Genomic DNA, 11,665 nt, shown 5'->3' with positions numbered 1-11,665 from the left:
CTTTTGAGCAATGTCTTATCTAGCATGACTTGCCATGTAGGTGTGATTTTGGATTACACATTCCATTCATCACTACCTGTATCATATCCCAGAAAGTGGTACCCAAAATTCCACCAAGCACAGATAGAAAAAAATATTGTTTAGAAAGTTTGTATCTGGCCAGGCGCTGGTGGCATATGCCTATAATCCTAGCTACTCAGGAGGCTGAGATCTGAGGATTGTGGTTTGAAGCCAGCCCAGGTAGAAAAGTCTGAGCAACTCTTCTCTCCAATTAACCACCAAAAAGCTGACAGGAAAAATCTGGCTCAAGTGGTAGAAGAAGCAAGTGAAAGCACAAGTCCCTCAGTTTAAGACCCAGTCCCAGAACCACCACAAAAAAATAAATAAACCCTGAAATTTGCATCTGTATTGAACATGTTTGGTGTTTTTTTTCTTGTCATTATTCTCTGAAGAACATAACAACTTATTATGTTTACATTGTATAAAATTGTAAATAATTAAGAAATGATTTAAAGCCTATGGGAAGAAGCGTGGAGTCTACTTGTGAATATTACACCCGTTTATACAAAACACTTAAGCATCAAGAGCCTGGGTATTGGTAGAAATTCTGGAAACAGCCTCCATGGATACTGAAGACAACTATATTGTTTTGTTTTGTTAAGCTTTCAAACACTAGTCTAGAGCATCTGAGGGAGAAACTGTTTGATTACATCATTACTGCAGACAAGTCTTACCCATGTCATGGCTTCCATGTGCCTTGTATAAATAAAACTCGAAATCACCCTGGAGGTGACCATGGAAAGATCTCTGAATTCACCACAAGATTCTTCCACTTTGCCTGAATTGGTTCCCTAGGTCAGGGGTGGGGATTAGAGAGCAGAAAATGGATTCACAGCAGCAGAGCAGAGGTTGACAAATTCTCCCTATGGATTAGTTGATCCTCCATGTTTGAGACTTGCCTCTGTCATTGATAGCCATAGTGTGTATGTGTGTGTGTGTGTGTGTGTGTGTGTGTGTGTGATAGTGTGGCTAGGACTGTAGATATCACATCATCATGACCTTCAGTAGTCACAAGTACGGGCACGTGGATATCATGCCATGGCCCATTGATCCTGGAAGACTTGTACATGGGCTGAGTGGATCCCAGAGATGTGGGTCAGAATGGACATCCAATCAGAGAAGCTAAAGCACACATGCAATGCTTATTAGGCAGGCCACATGACCCTCTGACTGGGTTTGGGGACTTATATTGCCAACAGGCTACCCAATGATCTTGAGGGTCACGGTACCTCTCTACTAGAAACATCTGATTAACCCCTGCACAACCTACCCCAGGCAGTGCCCTTTTTGGGGATCCCTCCTGTGTAGAAGAAGCCCTGTTTATCGTTTTCTTCAGTACAGCTTTGCCATTTTACTTCTTTGTCCATAGACTCATTCTTCAAGATCATTGAGACAAAGCTTTGATCTAGATGTTCCCTCTGGCTACAGTTCAAGCTTGACCATGAGTCTACAACACAACACCTTGCAGAAAAGTAGCAAACTGAAGCTGTCATGTAAGAACTCTAGGTGGTAGCAGCAGGTTACTGAAGGACATTCTCAGGATCTTTGAATCACTTGTGGGATCCAAATGATTTTTTTTCTTTCAAGATTGTTAGTGTTCTACAAGTTCCAAGTTAAAAGTGATTTGGCACTCCACACACAGTGTGTTTATTTTCTGTATGACTGTGTTCCTCCTCCTCGCTCCTTGCTGGGGATGGCTTTAAAGTCCATTCCCTGACTCACTGTCCTGGCATCTCTAGACCCCTGCCTAGATGCCTGAAAAGCTTGGATACTGCTCTCTTCTCAGGTATATTTCCATCACTTTAACACTCAGCCCTCCAGAGACTCATATGTCCTCTTACATCCACATTCTAAAATCTAAGAGGTGTCATGAGAAAAACCAAATCAGATCGTTGTAAGCAAAGTTGCCTTCTGAGTGGCAGCTTTGCTACTCAAAATTTTGCTGCCTAACCTTTATCATTGTCAGTATTTCCCTACCCAAACCCCACTTCCAATATCTCTTTACTTCATGCCCCTAACTCTCTAGGCAGCCACACTCAGCAACTCCTATCTTGCCACATAGGCCCTTGTGTTCATAGCATTTTAATGTGCGAGGATCCTAACACGGGTGTAATATGCTATCTAGTTCTTTTATTGTAATTACTATGAATTGCCTGTCTCCTCTCACCTAAGTTCCAGTGGGCAGATGACTTTGCCTATTGTGATGAATTTAAAAAAAAAAATCTCAAGTTCAAAGGACTGTATATTACAGAGCAAGTACTGAATAAATATTTACTATGCAAATAAATGAATGCTGAAAGATAATACTTCTCTAACACTCAGGTTATTATCCATGATTTGCTGACCTCAAATTTTTTTTTTCCTGGATTGCTCTGATCATTTCTAAATGCAAAGCTAAGGTACATTTTTAAATTAACTTTGTCCATGTCATTCTTCTCTTTACCTTTTTCCTTTGCTCCCACACCTAGCATTACTCAAAACATTTAATTTCAACACATCTCTTTGGCCATCTTAATCCATATTCTTCAAACTTCCCTAAACTTCACTATACCATGATTTACTCCTTGTGTTATTCATTCTTTCTAAATAAAACCATTCCATTGTTAATTTTACTGTTTAAAAAGTATCAAGAACCTAACCATAAAAGTTTCTGAAGGAAATCTCTCTATAAATTTTGATTATCTTTGTAATACCCTACTCTGTCTTCTTGAAGATTATTGAGCTGTCTAGCCCTGGCCCTTAGAAATATCTAGATACTAAAATAACTATAATTAGGCTTATAATCACTCAGCACTAAATAATTCTTACTCAAGAGCAGGATGCTGTTTTGGAGTTCGACCACATGAATGAAATCGCCTTGATTTTTTTCATACTTAAACCTGTCGCTTGAGTAGGGATTTTCCTTTTCCAAAGATAAGTGCAAAGAACGAGAGCATAGATGCAGAGATAGGCAGGAAGACAGACAGATAAGGCATATGTGTGTGTATACATTCATACATATATGTATATGTGATACTGGGAATTGAATTCAAAGTGCTCTACCATTTGAGCCACAACTCCATTCCCATTTGGCTTAGTTATTTTTCTAATAGGGTCTCTCATACTTTTCCCCGGGCAAGCCTTGTTCATGATCCTATTTATACCTCCATAATCCTCCTGCTCTTTGCCTCTTGAGTAGGTCACTGTGCTAAGTCTTTCACAGATATCATCCTATCCCATGCACAAGTATTCTCTCAGACTGGCATTCTGTGCTTGCAGAAAATACACATTTTATTTTTAAAGCAGAATTACAAATCTAACCAGTGAAACCACAGACCAATCACACCTCCCAACCGCTAATAACCTCCCTCCCACACTATACCCTCTTTCCTCAGCATTTTACACTCTCTCCCATCCCCCAATGCCAGAATTAAAAATAAGCAGGAAGATTAAACAAAGAGACAGTAATAACGGATGTACTCGTCTACACACTCACATCACAAGTCTGCACAAGGCTTGAGATAGAGCAGGATTGTGGAAGAACAGACCAGCCTGAATTGGCACGGGGGGGGGGGGGGGAGGGGGGGGAGGGACAGTAGCAGTGGTAGCTTGGTTTGTTTTTCCCAGGAGGTAGAGAAATGTAGTCTATTAAGGTTGTGAAAGACATTCTTCAAAAGTGGGAATTATATACAGAAGTCGTCAAGAGATTGGAATGCTGTTCTACAAGGTGACATATACATTTGAAGTGAAAGAAACAGATGAGATGACACTGTTGCCAAGACTATGTACTGTGAAGCTGAAAACACCCCCACCTTGATCCACAACTCCTCAAGTCCTTAAGCAGCCCAAATATGTGTTAGGAAACTGGGTAGTACAAGGAAATGGCAAACCAACCTACTTGTCCTGGAACTTACAAAGGACTCTTCCTATTTCTTGATAGAGCATCTGTCCGTTCTCAGTAGCAGAGGATGGGTCAGGTTAACAAGGTACATGGAACCAATCATTTTGGAAATACTTCTTAGAGTTGATGCAAAGGTTTCATAGATAACCAGTTATTCCACCCAAGGCTAATTTCCAACTTCCTCTTAGAGTATAGGTGTCATTCACCAAGGCCTCCTGTTTACCAACTGCAGCTTTTTGTTTTCAAACTCAAATATACTCAATGAATGAGAATCTGAATAATGATGACAGTAAGGCAACGAGGAGAGGACAACCAGGAGCTAGGCAGTGGAGCAACCTGGTAACTAGTTTCAACATGCCTGTCAGTCATCCAAACTGCTCGGATCTCTGTAAGCAAACCAAAAGAATAGTGACTCTACTGGGCTGCAGCGAGGTTCAAAGATGGTCAGGTTTCCACTAACACTATGAACTGAAAGGTGCTATGCAAGTAAAGTGCTCTCTGCTTTTGCAATGTAGGGCAGGATATAGATAGAACTTCTGTATGTAAGGCAGAGACTAAATGATGAGTACTAACATGTAATTGTGTTTCCAGGTCAAGGAAGCCAATATCCATGAAGACCTGGGAGAACAGGAAAGAGGGATGCTGTGCATGAGGTTCAGACGTTACTTCAGGAACAGGACTGGATGAGCTAAAGAAGGATGGGAGGGATGAAGGGAGTAGGAGAGAGAGAAGGGGAGAGGAGAGGAGAGGAGAGGAGAGGAGAGGAGAGGAGAAGAGAGGAGAGGAGAGGAGAGGGAGAGAGAGAGAAAGAGAATAGTGGGACAATCCAGTCAATAGTGGTGCTGTATGTGCCATGCACTAAATGTTGGACAATATTATTTCTTCCCAGTGACTAAAGGCATTCAGTTCTTTTTCATAATCTCCCTGTACTTGTTCCTGCTTACCCCAGACTTCCTTCTGTATGAAAGAACCACGTTAGTTCTAAGTCATGAGTGAAAATTATGAGAGAACATTCTGGAATAAGTCACAGGATGGAACTCTAAAAGGAAAGGAGTGAAATAAATGAATAATCAGTTTGGCTTTTGTGGCAAGATTCTTTGGTTGGTGGTGATGTTTGCATTATTATTTGGGGGGAGGCTTAAGAGGGAGTGTCCAATAAAAGTTGTAGATGATGTCATAAATTTACCAGTATTGATCAAGAATTGACTGACGCTTTGTCTTATTACAAATGAGCCAGGATTTACATACCTACATCTCAGGTACTAACACTATCTATCCATTCAACACATGGGAAACTTTATCCAACTTTCACAGTAGCCTACTTGTTTTTTTCTAAGTATGCTTTCACAGAAGAACGGATGCTCCAATGGAAGCATTTACTCAAGACCATCTAGGTAGTAAGAGGGCAGACTCACACCCAAAGGCAATGTTGTATCCTGCTGTGCTTTACTGTGTATACTAAGTGGTGCCTTTTGGCTTATCTTTTGGTACCAGGGTCTTTATTTTCTTTATGCATGACTGTTTACCTTTCAGGACTCACTTCGATCTACAGCCAGTGCCCAGAATTCAGTGAATCACTCAGAATCTCAGGGTCTCCATCATTCTCTCCTCCCCTTGTGTGAACTTCCTAGTAGCTTCCTTCCCCTCAGCCCACCAATCCTGAAATTCAGTGCTTTGACATGACCCTTTTGTTTTGGTTTTGTTTTCTTTTTGTTAGGACTCCCAGTACTAGGACCCTGACTTGCTCCCAAACCTCTTTCTTTGTGGTAAGCACAATAAAATAAAAGAAGCAGAAAAATGGAATGTGTAGACCTCTGTGATTATTGTAGGCTGGGCACACTTTTTGAAAGAAAGCAGACTTCTTTTTTCTTTTTTGTAACGCTGGGGATAGAACCTGGATCTCTGCACATGTTAGGCAAGTGCTCTACCACTGAGCACCATTACCCCTAGCCATTTTTAAATGTAATTTAAGAGGCTTCCTAGAGGAAAGCGGGTGTTTCAGACCAATTTTGGAATTTCATTGTGTAATAGCACCATCCAGTTGTCAGAAGAAAAGCCCAGACACACTGAGAGAAATCCAGCAGGCTTCTAGGGGCTGAATGCTCAGCAGGCAGCCTGGCTACGGACAGGCCGATGGCTGTCAAATGATGGCTGACAACAGCAGAAACCTCTCCTAAGACTGAAACTTGTCAATTGAAACTATTCTTGTCTTTATAATCAAAGACAAAACTATCTTATCAAAGACAAAACTATCTTACCTCCGTTTGCCTCTCTTTTAGGATGAAGTATTGGGTGCTTACTCTATATTTCATTCTTTTTCCTGCAAAATAAAAGCCAACCAGGGCACACCGTGTGTGACTGTTACAGAAGAGACAGATGATGAAATGAAGAGATGCGACGAATCCTGACTGGGGGATGTCAGAACACTTCAGAGAAATGACAGGTGAGCTGAGCCAGACTGGACAGGAGAGATAAGGGGAGCGGTATGGGCATGATCACGCAGGTTCAGAAAACAGGGAGGGTACTCGACCACGGCGAGTGTGTCGGGAAGATACCGCACAGCACTGTATTTTCCTGTCTGGCTCCTGAAATGTAAGGTCATGGAAGACAGGAGCTAGTCTGGTCCATCCCCAAAAGAACCACTTCCTAAAACTGCCTAGAACCTTCCCGCACCAGATCAGGATTTGGGCAGTAGCTTGAAAAGATGGGCAGATCTTGAGAAACTCAAGTGAAGGAATCATTGCATTTGCATCTTAAGAGACTTACCTAGCTATGGTAGAGAACAGGCATTAGGATGATAACGGCTGAAGAAGAAAAAGCAGCTAAAACAATGGCAGGGTTCCAGTCATTTCAATCTTCTCTTTGTCTCCAGAATTCTTTTTTAAACATAAATTGGATTAGATTCTCTCCATCTCAAAAGCCTCTATAGCTTTCTCTTACAATCAGAAAAAATGTACTGAAGTACCAGGCACCGCATTCAAGACTTTTAATCTGAACTCATTCTACCTTTCTAGTTTCCTCTTACTGCCTCCCTCCACATATTCTGGCTTTAATTAGTAAGGGCTTCCCAAAGAACTGTGTTTGCCTCTTTGCCTCTTTGCACTTCTGAAGGCCACTTACCTTTGGAGTTTGCTATTATTGTTCCTGCTCCAGTGCTACTTCATTCCCTTGCAGTGCACCAAACTTCCTCAAGGGTCAGGATGGTAACTTCTTTGTTCATGCCCCTCTAGACAGCCTACAGCTTTGCAAATGCTGATTGAGTAGAACTGAACTATAACAGTAGTTAGAGTTGGCTCCATTTGCTATTTTTAAACTACAGAAAGCATAAATAGAAAGGTTAATGCATTTAATTACAGGAAAACCAAAATTTTTTTTGCGTGTGCGCCAGTACTGGGGCTTGAACTCAGGGCCTAGGTTCAAGGCTTGTGCTCTACCATTGGAGTCACAGACCTACTTTTGTTTTTTTTTGATAGTTAATTGGAGATAAGTCTCATGGACTTTCCTGCCTGGTCTAGCTCTGAACCATATTCTCATATCTCAGCCTCCTGAGTAGCTAGGATTACAGGCATGAGCCACTGGCACCCAGAAGAAACATTTTTAAAGAGCCAATAGCAAGGCTAAAAACTCCCAATTAATTCACACCAACAATCTAAAAGAGAAAAGGAGGTAAGGGTAATAAACTTGTTCTATTTTTTTTCACTCATTAGATTAGCAAAGATTAAAAAAATTGAAATACCTAGTGAGACTTAAAGTGTCAGGACAGAAACACAGGCTTTATTTATGGGAGTAAAAATCAGTGTGTTTCTCTCTTTGGAGAGCAATTGTTGTTCCATTATCTGTAAAATGTAAAGCACAAAAACCGTACAGACAAATCATGCAGGACAAAGATCCAGGAATGAAGAAGACTTACAACTTTGTTATAATGGAATATCCATCTATAGGAGGTTGGTTGGATAACAGTATAGCAAACAATGGAAGTAGCAGCCACTGACAGAGATGGAGTAAATCTATACCACAGAGAGGTAGTAATCCCAAACTATGTCATTAAGAGAACAAAGAAAGTACCACACACCTCCTACTCTTTGAGGCTCCCGTGGCACAAAGCAAATGCACCCAGACATGCTTGCATATGCATGGGAATCTTGAAAACTCTTTTCGACATTGACTGCTTCTAGAATGATTTATTGTACAAAGTCTGCACTCTCTCGTTGTTTGAGCCTGAACAATTTTCAATTTTAAAAGCCAGAAGCTCCCCCAAACACACATTTGGGATCATTTATCACATACTGGATGCAGACCAGACATTATAGGTGTGACCATGACACGGGTATTACTTGCTTTTGTCCCAGGAACTTATAAATACAGTGATTCTCAAAAGGATTTTTACATATGACAGACACAGGACATCATTGTCCCCATCTGGCTGAGAATCTGTAATAAAATGCTTCCCACAAGTGAACATGAACATAGTAAAAATGACTCCTGTGTATTTTGCTACTTGATACCTTCATATAAAGTCTTGCCTAACAACATTCTCATAGCACTCACTCACATCCGGACACAAACGACTTCTCTCAAAGCAGAAACTTGGAGAAATATAACAATTTAATAGCGACGATAAGGAAAACTCTTGGGACTCTGCCACCACCCCAAAGATGGGGCAATGGGGGTTGGACACAGATCAAAAGAACACTACCTTAAAGTGATTAGGGTAGTAAAGCAACTAACTAGGAATTAAGAATTACTGAAGACAAATTTAGAATTGGACAGTTTTATCTGGGGGACCATTGCATACTTGAAGTTTGTTGACCGAAAAAAATCTCAAAGCGGTTTATCAACAAAATGCTCCAAAGATTTCCGATCCGCTCACCGCGCCAAGTACCACACTGAGGCGGTGCGTTTTGCCAGAGATACCAGGTCTCTGTTGCCCTGGCTGGCCTCAGATTCCTCAGCTCAAGGGTTCACAGCCTCTTGAGTGCTGGAACTATATTCACAGAATTTAGAACACTTAGAAGAGGAAAAGATGCTAGAACCACAAGAAAATGGCTTGAAGGATCTTCCAGATTATGAGCATGTCGAAGATGAAACTTTTCCTCCTTTCCCACCTCCAGCCTCTCCAGAGAGAGATGGTGCAGAAGCTGAACCTGATGAAGCTCAGCATTGAGAGTTTTCACAGAAACATCCCATAGTTCTGTATAGTCAGGGAGAAGAGTACTTGTTCCCCCAAAGAGAACGGTTAAAAGGAATCTACCCAAGTTGGATGCTCAGAGATTAATTTCAGAGGGAGGTCTTCCAGCCTTAAGACATGTATTTGATAAAACAAAATTTAAAGGTAAAGGTCACGAGGCTGAAGACTTGAAGACACTAACTAATCAGACACATGGAGCACTGCACACATCGGCTATTCCCCTAGCTGCAGTTTGAGGATTTTATTGACCGAGTTGAATACCTAGGAAATAGAAAGGAAGTTCAGACCTGTTTAAAACAAATTCGACTGGTCTCCCTACTTTACATGAAGATTTTGTTAGCAATAATGAAAAAGAAGGGCAAAATAGTCATTTTGATGTGCCGGCTGAGGAGCCAGATCCCTTTCTGCCAAATTCATCTGCAAGTGAGCCGTTTGCTTCTGAGTCAAGTCAAAGCCTAACAGAAGAGCAACAACAAAGAATCGAGAGAAATAAGCCGCTGGCCTTGGAAAGGAGGCAGGCAAAGCTGCTAAGTAACAGTCAGACCCTCGAAAATGACACATTAATGGACACACCCAGGGCACAGGTGGTTGAAGAGGTTGAATCCCGGGAGGAGCAAGTGGAAGACCTGAGTAGCTCCAACATAGATGCTGAGGACGGTCCCCGTGATGCTTCCTCCAGTACCTTCCCTGACGCAGAGCAGCCAAAGGGGGAGGAGATACGTGGGGGCCATGGCTCTTAGCATGGACAGTGATGGCTTCATACTTTATCCACAACGTTCCTGCAGTTAGGCAAACCTCCATGGAGAGGATAATGTAGTCACTATCTTGCAAGTTTTGGAGTGCTGTGCTTTGTCTCCTTTGTGCAGTAAAACTTGCAGATTCCTACTTAAAAATTTGTATTTATGTCCTTAATGCCCGCTGCTTGTTTAGTCTGCTACCTTTAATGTTTTATACAGCTATGTTGTCATAAAATCACTAGGAGCTGATAAGCAGCTTCCTCTAGTGTGCTTTCAGTACCTTGTTTGTAATCCATGAGCACTGTTTTCAGATGTAAATATGTAGATTTACTACTGTCTTTGTATAAAGTAAAAACTTAATTTTACAAACTGTCAAAAAAATGCTCCAAAGAAGAAGTAGATCTGTGGCTCAAATGTTAGAGCACCAGCACTGAATGAAAAAGCCGAAGGACAGCACCTGGGTCCTGAGTTCATGCCACAGTGCTGCACAAAATAATTTTAAGACATTATTAATAATATTGCCCATGGAAATATACAGAAACCAAAGAGCTAGGCCATCACTACAAAGCTATAGCACTCTACATTATGATGCTGGCCTAAGGGGAGGTGTGTGTATACACACACACACACACATATGCATGCATACATACACACACACACACACACAAATGGCATGGAATGGAAAGTCCAGAGAAAAACATTCTCACATATATAGTCAATCTAAAACAAAGTGCTAATTAAATGGGAGAAAGATAAGTCTTTTTCAAGATTGCTGGGAAAATCCATGGCCGTGTATACGAAATGAAATTGGACTCCTACCTCAGACTATCTGCAAAACTTAACTCAAAATGAATGAATGAGTGGGCTGGGAATGTGGCCTTGTGGCAAGAGTGCTTGCCTCCTATACATGAAGCCCTGGGTTCGATTCCTCAGCACCACTTAAATACAAAATGGCCAGAAGTGGCACTGTGGCTCAAGTGACAGAGTGCTAGCCTTGAGCAAAAAAGAAGCCAGGGGCAGTGCTCAGGCTCTGAGTTTAAGGCCCAGGACTGACAAAAAAAAAAAAAAAAGAATGGATGACCTCATTTTTGACGTAGAACCACAAAACTGTTAAAGGACCTTGGGTTAGGCAATGCCTTCTTACATGACACCAAATGCAAAAGAGAAATTGGTATTTCGTTGTAGAGAAGTTAATAGTTGTGTATGGTTGTTCTGAGGTTTGAACTCAGGGCCTGAACGCTGAGCCTGAATTCTTTTCCTCAAATCTAGCACTAGTGACCAGCAAGGTTATCACTCTGTATCTTCAACTTTAAAGGTTAATGTTTTCTATTCATCAAAATGTTTAAAAAATTTGCTCCAAAGCAAACTATACATGAAACTTCAACCCATACAATGGGAGAAAATTCTTGCTAAGCAGACATCTAGTATCTCTTATCTAGTATATATAAGCAACTGTTATAATTCAGTAAAATGACCCACATATTAAGATGTGTCAAGAATCAGAAGAGATAGTTCCCCAAAGGAAACAGTCAATATACAAATGAAAAGATACCCAACCAAGTTTTTTAGCCACCAAAGAAATGTAGAGCAAAACCATATGGGGAGAGCAGTTTGCATCAGTAGAGTAACTGTAATAGCAAATGTTGAAGGTGTAAAGAAACTAGAACTCACACACTGCAGATGGGAATTAAACAGCACAACCACACTGGAAAATGTCGTCAGATCCTCAAAAAGGTTAAATAGTCACAATACAACCCAGCAACTCAACTCTGAAGTATTCATCCAGGGATTCAGGAATGC

General features: G+C 41.1%; 1 pseudogene; it reads left to right on the top strand.

Annotated features, from left to right (window-relative positions):
• Window positions 1-1,054: 1,054 nt before the first annotated feature.
• LOC125360637 lies at window positions 1,055-10,234 on the top strand (annotated as a pseudogene).
• Window positions 10,235-11,665: the final 1,431 nt, after the last annotated feature.

Source organism: Perognathus longimembris, chromosome 12, assembly GCF_023159225.1.
Source record: "Perognathus longimembris pacificus isolate PPM17 chromosome 12, ASM2315922v1, whole genome shotgun sequence".
NCBI lineage: Eukaryota > Metazoa > Chordata > Mammalia > Rodentia > Heteromyidae > Perognathus > Perognathus longimembris.
Note: the sequence above shows the minus strand (reverse complement) of the source record. Positions and strands in the feature narration are given on the sequence as shown.